This window comes from Bos grunniens, chromosome 5 (genome assembly GCF_055505025.1).
Source record: "Bos grunniens cultivar Pamir isolate PY7600 chromosome 5, Bosgru_T2T1.0, whole genome shotgun sequence".
NCBI lineage: Eukaryota > Metazoa > Chordata > Mammalia > Artiodactyla > Bovidae > Bos > Bos grunniens.
This window is the reverse complement of record NC_141169.1, coordinates 60,431,292-60,443,302: the sequence shown is the minus strand read 5'-3', so window position 1 is coordinate 60,443,302 and position 12,011 is coordinate 60,431,292. Positions and strand designations below refer to the sequence as shown.

The following is a 12,011-nucleotide window of genomic DNA, read 5'->3' as shown; positions in this document are numbered from 1 at the left end:
ATCTACAGTTAGCCTTTCACTCTCATGGGACTACTAGTCTCCTCTTAATTGCCTATACCAAATATTTATTAAGTTTTGGAGTTCACTTAAGCTTGAATTGCCTACACATGCTTTTCTAAATAGAGTCAGTTCAAGTGGAGAGAGCTGTGGGGGCCTCCACTATCATGGTACAACTTTCTTTCTAGGTAAAACCTGTGTTCATCTGTTCTGAAACAAGCAGGTACAGTGGTCCACTTTGCTTAGAATGACACTCCTGCTTTAGCAGAAGTTTTCTGAGTGAGGTCACTAGCCTATGGTGTTCTTATCACAAAACTTCTGTCCTTTAAGAGAATGGGAGTAGCTGGAATTGGGGCCCAGTACTCTTGGCCTGGCATTCTTAGGGTAGAGCTTTTGAATGGGGGCTGGGTAGAGATCATCATATGTTTTAGCTACCCTTGCATTGCATAGACCTTGTTCAATGTGGAGCTGGTGGGGATAAGTAATGCTTGCAGCAACAACAATCAAGGGGACATCGTAGCCTTTGACTGTGATCCAGGGGCAGAGGGATCACTATGTCCCTGCCTATACTTGCCTGAGTGCACTTTCAGCTCTGCTGGGATGAGAGAGGGCAGGGAAGGAGTGGGTTCTGGCTCACATGTCAGATTCTCAGTCTTCCTGAGATTTAGTAGATTTTGTTCAGTAAATATTTTTTTTTGTTTGTTCTTTATTTTCACATGTTTCCCTGGTAGTCTCTTCAAATCAAACATATTTATTATGAGATCTCAAAATCTCAGACTTCAAAAATCAGCAAAGATAAGGAAAACAAACTAGGCAAACACATATGAACACATATCAGCTGTATTCACAATATCTAAAAGCTGATCAAACATCAATTGCCCATTTATTTAAGAGCGCATAAACAAAATTTGGTATATATGTACAATGGAAAATGGAAAATTACTCCTCAATAAAAACAGTGGGTTACTTATACATGATAAAATGAAGAAATCTCAAAATCATTTTACACAGTGAAGAAGCCTGAGAGAAAAGATGACATGCTGTATGATTCTATTACATACCATCCAGATCACTGGTTATCTGGAGATGGGTTTGGAGGGAAGAATGGCCTGAAAAGAGGCCTAGTCAACCATTTGGAAATGAAGGAAATATTCTGTATCTTGATGCAGTGGTGTTTTTATTGGCCATAAAACTCACAGAGTTGTTTTATTTAAATACATACTAAAGACCTTATATATAGAAAACTATAAAACACTGGTGAAAGAAAACAAAGAGGACACTAATAGATGCAGAAATATACCATATTCATGGATTGGAAGAATCAATATAGTGAAAATGAGTATACTACCCAAAGCAATTTACAGATTCAATGCAATCCCTATCAAGCTATCAACAGTATTCTTCACAGAGCTAGAACAAATAATTTCACAATTTGTATGGAAATACAAAAAACCTCGAATAGCCAAAGCAATCTTAAGAAAGAAGAATGGAACTGGAGGAATCAACCTGCCTGACTTCAGGCTCTACTACAAAGCCACAGTCATCAAGACAGTATGGTACTGGCACAAAGACAGAAATATAGATCAATGGAACAAAATAGAAAGCCCAGAGATAAATCCACGCACATATGGACACCTTATCTTTGACAAAGGAGGCAAGAATATACAATGGAGAAAAGACAATCTCTTTAACAAGTGGTGCTGGGAAATCTGGGCAACCACTTGTAAAAGAATGAAAATAGAACACTTTCTAACACCATACACAAAAATAAACTCAAAGTGGATTAAAGATCTCAACGTAAGACCATAAACTATAAAACTCCTAGAGGAGAACATAGGCAAAACACTCTCTGACATACATCACAGCAGGATCCTCTATGACCCACCTCCCAGAATATTGGGAATAAAAGCAAAAATAAACAAATGGGACCTAATTAACCTTAAAAGCTTCTGCACATCAAAGGAAACTATTAGCAAGGTGAAAAGACAGTCTTCAGAATGGGAGAAAATAATAGCAAATGAAGCAACTGACAAACAACTAATCTCAAAAATATACAAGCAATTCCTACAGCTCAACTCCAGAAAAATAAATGACCCAATCAAAAAAGGGGCCAAAGAACTAAATAGACATTTCTCCAAAGAAGACATACAGATGGCTAACAAACACATGAAAAGATGCTCAACATCACTCATTAGAAGAGAAATGCAAATCAAAACCACTATGAGGTACCATTTCACACCAGTCAGAATGGCTGCGATCCAAAAGTCTACAAGTAATAAATGCTGGAGAGGGTGTGGAGAATAGGGAACCCTCTTACACTGTTGGTAGGAATGCAAACTAGTACAGCCAATATGGAGAACAGTGTGGAGATTCCTTAAAAAACTGGAAATAGAACTGCCTTATGATCCAGCAATCCCACTGCTGGGCATACACACTGAGGAAAGCAGAAGGGAAAGAGACACATGTACCCCAATGTTCATCGCAGCACTGTTTATAATAGCCAGGACATGGAAGCAACCTAGATGTCCATCAGCAGATGAATGGATAAGAAAGCAGTGGTACATATACACAATGGAGTATTACTCAGGCATTAAAAAGAATACATTTGAATCAGTTCTAATGAGGTGGATGAAACTGGAGCCTATTATACAGAGTGAAGTAAGCCAGAAGGAAAAACACCATTACAGTATACTAACGCATATATATGGAATTTAGAAAGATGGTAACAATAACCCTTTGTACGAGACAGCAAAAGAGACACTGATGTATAGAACAGTCTTATGGACTCTGTGGGAGAGGGAGAGGGTGGGAAGATTTGGGAGAATGGCATTGAAACATGTAAAATATCATGTATGAAATGAGATGCCAGTCCAGGTTCGATGCACGATACTGGATGCTCGGGGCTAGAGCACGGGGACGACCCAGAGGGATGGTATGGGGAGGGAGGAGGGAGGAGGGTTCGGGATGGGGAACACATGTATACCTGTGGTGGATTCATTTTGATATTTGGCAAAACTAATACAATTATGTAAGGTTTAAAAATAAAATAAAATTTAAAAAAATAAATAAAAGGAGGCTAAATTTTTAATATAATTGTTGTTAGTGTAGCAGCAGCTGAGTCAGGATTAAATACCATGAACACTCCCATTTAGTAAAATTAGCTAGTTATGACTCTACAATCAGCTATGGTTAAAAATGTAATGGGATGCCATGAGATGAGATTAAAGTAGTAATAATGTTTTAGATAAATGTGTCTTCAGTTTATTTAAGCATGTTTTACTGGCACTCTTTTGCTTGTAAAATACAGAATCTTTCATGCAACACGCTGAGTCCTATAATGGAACAAGCCTTCAAGAAATTTGTCATTCTTTTCAGTTTCACCTCACCTAAATCCCAGGCACATGTTCTTTGCTCACTGGACCTTAGTATTCTTTTATTAAACTGAGAAATAAGACTTTCTGTAAAGTCAAGACAATTGACTATCAAGCACATAGGCAAACCAGGATGAGAAAGCTCAGTCTGATCTGACTTTATTTTGTTAACTCTTAATGATTAAGTGTTATTACTCATACTTTTCTTCTCATTTTGTTAGGTGGTATTTCCCCAGTTAGAAATGCTCAAACATTAGAAGTCATTACTCACTTCTACCTTGTTTTAACTTTATCAACCATTTTTAATATTCAGTTTAGTTTATCTCTAATTTTATTATTTATTTATTTTTACTTTACAGCATTGTATTGGTTTTGCCATACATCAACATTCATCTACCACGGGTGTACACGTGTTCCCCATCCAGAACTCCCCTCCCATCTCCCTCCCCATACCATCCCTCTGGGTCATCCCAATGCACCAGCCCCGAGCACCCTGTATCATGCATCAAACCTGGACTGGCAATTCGTTTCTTATATGATATTATACATGTTTTAATGCCATTCTCCCAAATCATTCCCCCCACCTCGCACAGAGTGCAAAAGACGGTTCTATATATCTGTGTATCTTTTGCTGTCTCTCATACAGGGTTGTCGTTTCCATCTTTCTAAGTTCCATATATATGCGTTAGTATACTCTATTGGTGTTTTTCTTTCTGGCTTCCTTCACTCTGTATAATCGGCTCCAGTTTCATCCACCTCATTAGAACTGATTCAAATGTATTCTTTTTAATGGCTGAGTAATACTCCATTATTTATATGTACCACTGCTTTCTTATCCATTCATATGCTGATGGACATCTAGGTTGCTTCCATGCCCTGGATATTATAAACAGTGCTGTGATGAACATTGGGATACACATGTCTCTTTCAATTCTGGTTTCCTCAGTGTGTATGCCCAGCAGTGGGATTGCTGTGTCATATGGCAGTTCTATTTCCAGTTTTTTAAGGAATCTCCACACTGTTCTCCATAGTGGCTTTACTAGATTGCATTCCTACCAACAATGTAAGAGGGTTTCTTTTTCTCCACATCCTCTCCAGCATTTATTGCTTGTAGATTTTTTGATCACAGCCATTCTGACTGTCATGAAATGGTACCTTATTGTGGTTTTAATTTGCATTTCTCTGTTAATGAGTGATGTTGAGCATATTTTCATGTGTTTGTTAGCCATCTGTGTGTCTTCTTTGGAGAAATGTCTATTTAGTTCTTTGGCCCATTTTTTGATTGGGTCGTTTATTTCTGGAATTGAGCTGTAGGTGTTGCTTGTATATTTTTGAAATTAGTTGTTTGTCAGTTGCTTCATTTGCTATTATTTTCTCCCATTCTGAAGGCTGTCTTTTCAACTTGCTTATAGTTTCCTTTGTTGTACAGAAACTTTTAAGTTTAATTAGGTCCCATTTGTTTATTTTTGCTTTTATTCCCAATATTCTGGGAGATGGGTCATAGAGGATCCTGCTGTGATGTATGTCAGAGAGTGTTTTGCCTATGTTCTCCTCTAAGAGTTTTATAGTTTCTGGTCTTACATTTAGATCTCCAATCCATTTTGAGTTTATTTTGGTGTATGGTGTTAGAAAGGGTTCTATTTTCATTCTTTTACAAGTGGTTGACCAGTTTTCCCAGCACCACTTGTTAAAGAGATTGTCTTTTCTCCACTGTATATTCTTGCCTCCTTGTCAAAGATAAGGTGTCTATGTGTGAGTGGATTTATCTCTGGGCTTTCTATTTTGTTCCATTGATCTATATTTCTGTCTTTGTACCAGTACCATACTGTCTTGATGACTGTGGCTTTGTAGTAGAGCCTGAAGTCAGGCAGGTTGATTCCTCCAGTTCCATTCTTCTTTCTCAAGATAGCTTTTGCTATTCGAGGTTTTTTGTATTTCCATACAAATTGTGAAATTTTTTGTTCTAGTTCTGTGAAAAATACCATTGGTAGCTTGATAGGGATTGCACTGAATCTATAGATTGCTTTGGGTAGTATACTCATTTTCACTATATTGATTTTTTTGATCCATGAACATGGTATATTTCTCCATCTATTAGTGTCCTCTTTGATTTCATCAGTGTTTATATGACCTTGTTTATAGTTTATTTTGTTGTGCAGAAGCTTTTGTTTTTAATTGGATCCCATTTGTTTATTTTTGCTTTTATTTCCAATATTCTGGGAGGTGGGTCATAGAGGATCCTGCTGTGATGTATGTGGGAGAGTGTTTTGCCTATGTTCTCATCTAGGAGTTTCATAGTTTCTGGTCTTATGTTTAGATATTTAATCCATTTTGAGTTTATTTTGTGTATGGTGTTAGAAAGTGTTCTAGTTTCATTCTTTTACAAGTGGTTGACAAGTTTTCCCAGCACCACTTGTTAAAGAGATTGTCTTTTCTCCACTGTATATTCCTGCCTCCTTTGTCAAAGATAAGGTGTCCCTAGGTACATGCACAGCAATATGTAAGACAAATGCTAACAAGTATGAATGGGGAAATTAACAATAACACAATAATAGTGGGAGACTTTAATATCCACTCACACCTATGGATAAATCAACTAAACAGAAAATTAACAAAGAAATACAAACTATAAATGATACAATAGACCGGTTAGACCTAATTGATATCTATAGGACATTTCACCCAAAAACAATGAATTTCACCTTTTTCTTAAGCGCACATGGAACCTTCTCCAGGATAGATCACATCCTGGGCCATAAAGCTAGCCTTGGTAAATTCAAAAAAATTGAAATCATTCCAAACATCTTTTCTGACCACAATGCAGTAAGATTAGATCTCAATTACAGGAGAAAAAATATTAAAAATTCCAACATATGGAGGCTGAACCACACACTGCTGAATAACCAACAAATCACAGAAGAAACCAAAAAAGAAATCAAAATATGCATGGAAACAAATGAAAATGAAAACACAACAACCAAAAATCTGTGGGACACTGTAAAAGCAACCTAAGGGGAAAGTTCATAGCAATACAGGCATACCTCAAGAAACAAGTCAAGTAAATAACCTAACTCTACACCTAAAGCAACTAGAAAAGGAAGAAATGAAGAACCCCAGGGTTAGTAGAAAGAAAGAAATCTTAAAAATTAGGGCAGAAATAAATGCAAAAGAAACAAAGATGACCATAGCAAAAATCAACAAAGCCAAAAGCTGGTTCTTTGAAAGGATAAATAAAATGGACAAACCATTAGCCAGACTCATCAAGAAACAAAGGGAGAAAAATCAAATCAATAAAATTAGAAATGAAAATGGAGAGATCACAATAGACAACATAGAAATATAAAGGATCGTAAGAGACTACTATCAGCCAATAAAATGGACAACGTGGAAGAAATGGACAAATTCTTAGAAAAGTACAACTTTCCAAAACTGGACCAGGAAGAAATAGAAAATCTTAACAGATCCATCACAAGCATGGAAATTGAAACTGTAATCAGAAATCTTCCAGCAAATAAAAGCCCAGGTCCAGACAGCTTCACAGCTGAATTCTACCAAAAATTTAGAGAAGAACTAACACCTATCCTAGTCAAACTCTTCCAGAAAATTGTGGAGGAAGGCAAACTTCCAAACTCATTCTATGAGGCCACCATCACCCTAATACCAAAACCTGACAAAGATGCCACAAAAAAAGAAAACTACAGGCCAATATCACTGATGAACATAGATGCAAAAATCCTTAACAAAATTCTAGCAATCAGAATCCAGCAATGTATAGATCAGTCTTATGGACTCTGTGGGAGAGGGAGAGGGTGGGGAGATTTGGGAGAATAACATTGAAACATGTATAATATCATGTATGAAACGAGTCGCCAGTCCAGGTTCAATTCACGGTACTGGATGCTTGGGGCTAGTGCACTGGGACGACCCAGAAGGAGGGTAGGGGAGGGAGGAGGGAGGAGGGTTCAGGATGGGAAGAAAAATAAATAAATAAATAAAAAGATCATGCACCATGACCAAGTGGGCTTTATCCCAGGGATGTAAGGATTCTTCAATATCCGCAAATCAATCAATGTAATACACCACATTAACAAATTGAAAAATAAAAGCCATATGATTATCTCAGTAGATGCAGAGAAAGCCTTTGATAAAATTCAACATCCACTTATGATAAAACCTCTCCAGAAATCAGGAATAGAAGGAACATACCTCAACGTAATAAAAGCTATATATGACAAACCCACAGCAAACATTATCCTCAATGGTGGAAAATTGAAAGCATTTCCCCTAAAGTCAGGAACAAGACCAGGGTGCCCACTCTCACCACTACTATTCAACATAGTTTTGTAAGTTTTGGCCACAGCGATCAGAGCAGAAAAAGAAATAAAAGGAATCCAAATTGGAAAAGAAGTAAAACTCTCACTGTTTGCAGATGACATGATCCTCTACATAGAAAACCCTAAAGACTCCACCAGAAAATTATTAGAGCTACTCAATGAATATAGTAAAGTTTCAGGATATAAAATCAACACACAGAAATATTTTGCATTCCTATACACTAATAATGAGAAAACAGAAAGAGAAATTAAGGAAACAATTGCATTCACCACTGAAACAGAAAGAATAAAATACTTAGGAATATATCTACCTAAAGAGACTAAAGACCTATATATAGAAAACTATAAAACACTGAAGAAAGACATCAAAGAGGACACTAATAGATGCAGAAATATACCATGTTCATGGATCAGAAGAATCAATATAGTGAAAATGAGTATCCAACCCAAAGCAATTTATAGATTCAATGCAATCCCTATCAAGCTACCAACGGTATTTTTCACAGAACTAGAACAAAGAATTTCACAATTTGTATGGAAATACAAAAAACCTCGAATAGCCAAAGCAATCTTGAGAAAGAAGAATGGAACAGGAGGAATCAACCTGCCTGTCTTCAGGCTCTACTACAAAGCCACAGTCATCAAGACAGTATGGTACTGGCACAAAGACAGAAAAATAGATCAATGGAACAAAATAGAAAGCCCAGAGATAAACCCACATACCTATGGGCAACTTATCTGTAATTTTAAAGGTATTCCCTCTCTCCACTGTCATAAGATAATGATTATCTTATTCTATGAATATTTATCTACCACAAGTTACCAACGTGATTTTTCCAAAATGTCGATTTGAACACAATATATTCTTTGAAGAAAAATCCCTAGTGCTTCCCTGTGGGTGCAGAAAATAAACCAACCTCCTTGTCTTCTTATATAGATGTGCACAATTTCCATGAATTTCCTTTTAAGTCTTAAATCTCAGTCCCTCTCTTTTACATTAATATCAGGAATTAAATTTTTGGAAGTTTAACATATCATTATTTAATTGCCTTTGCCCAGAAACTTTTCTATTTCACCTTGCTCAAGTTCATTTATGTTTACAAATTTACTTATGAAGTTTTCCTTTATCATTTATATCACTCATATGTAGAAGCTGCTCTGTCTTTGTAATTTCTACCCTTGTGGCTCAGCTGGTAAAGAATCTGCCTGCGATGCGGAAGATCTGGGTTCAATCCCTGGGTTGGGAAGATGCCCTGGAGAAGGGAGGGGCTACCCACTCCAGTATACTGGCCTAGAGAATTCCATGGACTGTCCATAGAGTTGCAAAGAGTCGGATACTACTGAGGAACTTTCACTCACTTTACTAAATGGGTTTACCATTTGACATGTTATTAATAGCTCTCTATTTAGCTATTTTTTCCATCAATTAGCATGAGTTCAAGTACAGAAATCATTTAAAATTGGGAATTTTTTATAGGGCACAGAGTATATAAAAATTCAATAAGTATTAATTTGATGAATGAATTCTCACTAAGGCATATATAACAAAATATGAATTATCTTTACTCTTGTTTATTTTTATTACAGTTTCCTTGTGAAAAAGTACAATTTTAAAAAACAATTTACGAGTTTAGTAGATATTCAAATGAAGGGAAGAAATAATAATTATTCAAGCTAGAGAAACCATGAGATAAATGTGCCACTCGGTTAGCCTCTGGACAATTAAGAGTTACTTACATTTCACACTTGAGACTGTGTACTGCAGAGTATCTGATTCTCTCACTAGACATTCCCAAAGAATTCTTTAGCAAATCTGGTATTTTGTTTTGTCTTTCTTAATACATCAGACTGTGTTACCTCTACCGAATATATATATATATATATATATATATATATATATATATATAACATATGGTACTGACTCAAGATAAACAATACATCCCAAACAACAGCCTCTGAGAGTCAGAAGTAAAGTTGGAATATATATGTCGTAAAAACAAATTACATGGAAACCATTATCATTATCCAAAAGGAAGTACAGAGAAAGTCACTCCATTCCAAAATCAACAGCCAGACAAAATATAGTCCATCTTACTGATGTATGTATTCTGATTAGGTTGAAATACATCTTCCAAAGTATATATTCTTCATATATGGGATTAAAACAAATAAAGTCTCTTAAGATTTGAATCATACATAGAATTTAGAAAGATGGTAATGATAACAGCAGATGGTAAGCAAGATAACAGATGGTAAGGGAGACAGCAAAAGAGACACAGATATATAGAACAGTGTATTTAAATCTGTAGGAGAGTGAGAGGGTGGGTTGATTTGGGAGAATGGCATTGAAACATGTATAATATCATATATGAAATGAATCTCCAGTCCAGGTTTGATGCATGACACTGGATGCTTGGGGCTGGTGCACTGGGAGGACCCAGAGGGGTGGTATGGGGAGGGAGGTAGGAGGGGGTTCAGGATGGGGAACATGTGCATACCTGTGGCAGATTCATGTTGAGGTATGGCAAAACCAATACAATATTGTAAAGTAATTAACCTCCAATTAAAATAAATAAATTAATATTAAAAAAAGATTTGAATCAGTGCTTCTCTAAGTTATTATAAAGCTCAGCATCTTCAGAATATTACATTTACTTAATTCTATTTTCAGTTAATATAGAATTAAATAAAAATAGTTTTTTTTCCCCAGGATCTTCCTCAGAGCTTCTTTGACATCTTTGTTTCTCAGAGAGTAAATCAAAGGATTCAACATGGGAGTGACCAGGGTGTAACACAAGGAGGCCACTTTACTCAGCTCAGGAAATCTGTCAGGGATGACATACATAAAGATGATGGCACCATACAATACACTCACGACTCCCAGGTGAGAGCTGCAAGTGGAGAAGACTTTCTTTTGCCCCTCAGTGGAGTGTATTTTTAGAACTATGGATACAATACATATATAAGACACAATAATGACAATTATGGTAGGCAAAATGATAATGCTGCATAGGAAAAAGGATACAATATTAGGAATGTAGAGATCAGAACAAGAAATCCTCTGAAGTGGACGGTAATCACAGTAAAAGTGGTCGATGGCCCGAGAAGCACAAAAGGGTAAAGTAAATGTCATGATGGTCTGAAGAACTGAGCTGATACAGCCAAAAAAATAGGAACCAGCCACCAACTGAGCACAGAGATGTGTTGACATCTGCACAGAGTAGAGGAGTGGGTTGCAGATGGCAATGAAGCGGTCATAAGCCATGACTGCCAGGAGAAAACCCTCAGTCACAATGAAGAGGACAAAGAGAAACAGCTGGGTCACACAGCCTGCATAGGAGATGGACTTGCTCTCAGACCAGAAGTCGATCATAGCCTTGGGTGCAATAACAGATGAATAGAAGAGATCAATGAAGGACAGGTTGCCTAGGAAGAAATACATTGGTGTGTTCAGCTGGGGATCAGTCATAATAATGATCATCATGCCAACGTTCCCTAGAAGGATCATGGCATAGACAAGTAGAAAAAGCAGGAAGAGGAGGATGTGGAACTCTGGGTGAACCCTGAAGCCGAAAAGAATGAAGTCAGTCACTTCTGAGTGGTTGCTTGTTTCCCTGTCACCCATGGCAGATATCTGCTGAGAGGCAAAAGGCAAAATAAATGAAACTTTGGTTTTGATTCTAGTGCTATTAATACTTTCTTAAATGGAGAATTAAATTATTTACTGCTTTATAAGATATTGCATACAAAACAATTTTAATGTCAGGAAGATGCAAGAATTTGAAGTAGATGTCATTATGCTTCTTAAACTGTTACTCTATTAAGCAGTGAAAGATGTTCTTTGGTTATTTTATTTAAATCATAACTGGCAGGGATTTCTTCAAGAAATTAGCCTATTTTATTGCCTAAAATCGCTCACATTCTAAATTTCTATTCTTAAAATATTTATAGCTAGAGGCTTTCTTCATCTAAAATTGTAGTATGCACATTATCTAAAATAGAAGTATCTCATGTAATCTATGCTATTGCTGCTAAGTCGCTTCAGTCGTGTCCGACTCTGTGCAATCCCATAGACGGCCTCCTACTAGCCTCCCTCATCTATGGGATTCTGCAGGCAAGAACACTGGAGTGGGTTGCCATTTCCTTCTCCAGTGTACTCTATATGATAGTGTTTACAGTCCTCATGAGAATGAAGTTAGTGTTTGATTCTTTACATGACAGTAGTAAATAAGTTGAAAATATTTTTACCTTATTTTAGCTCACTATGTTTCATTTTCCTTATTTATGTAGGCCATCTTTGAAAATACAA

At 36.6% G+C, this 12,011-nt stretch overlaps 1 pseudogene; it reads right to left on the bottom strand.

Annotated features, from left to right (window-relative positions):
• Positions 1-10,353: 10,353 nt before the first annotated feature.
• LOC147372215 (olfactory receptor 9K2-like) lies at positions 10,354-11,327 on the bottom strand (annotated as a pseudogene).
• Positions 11,328-12,011: the final 684 nt, after the last annotated feature.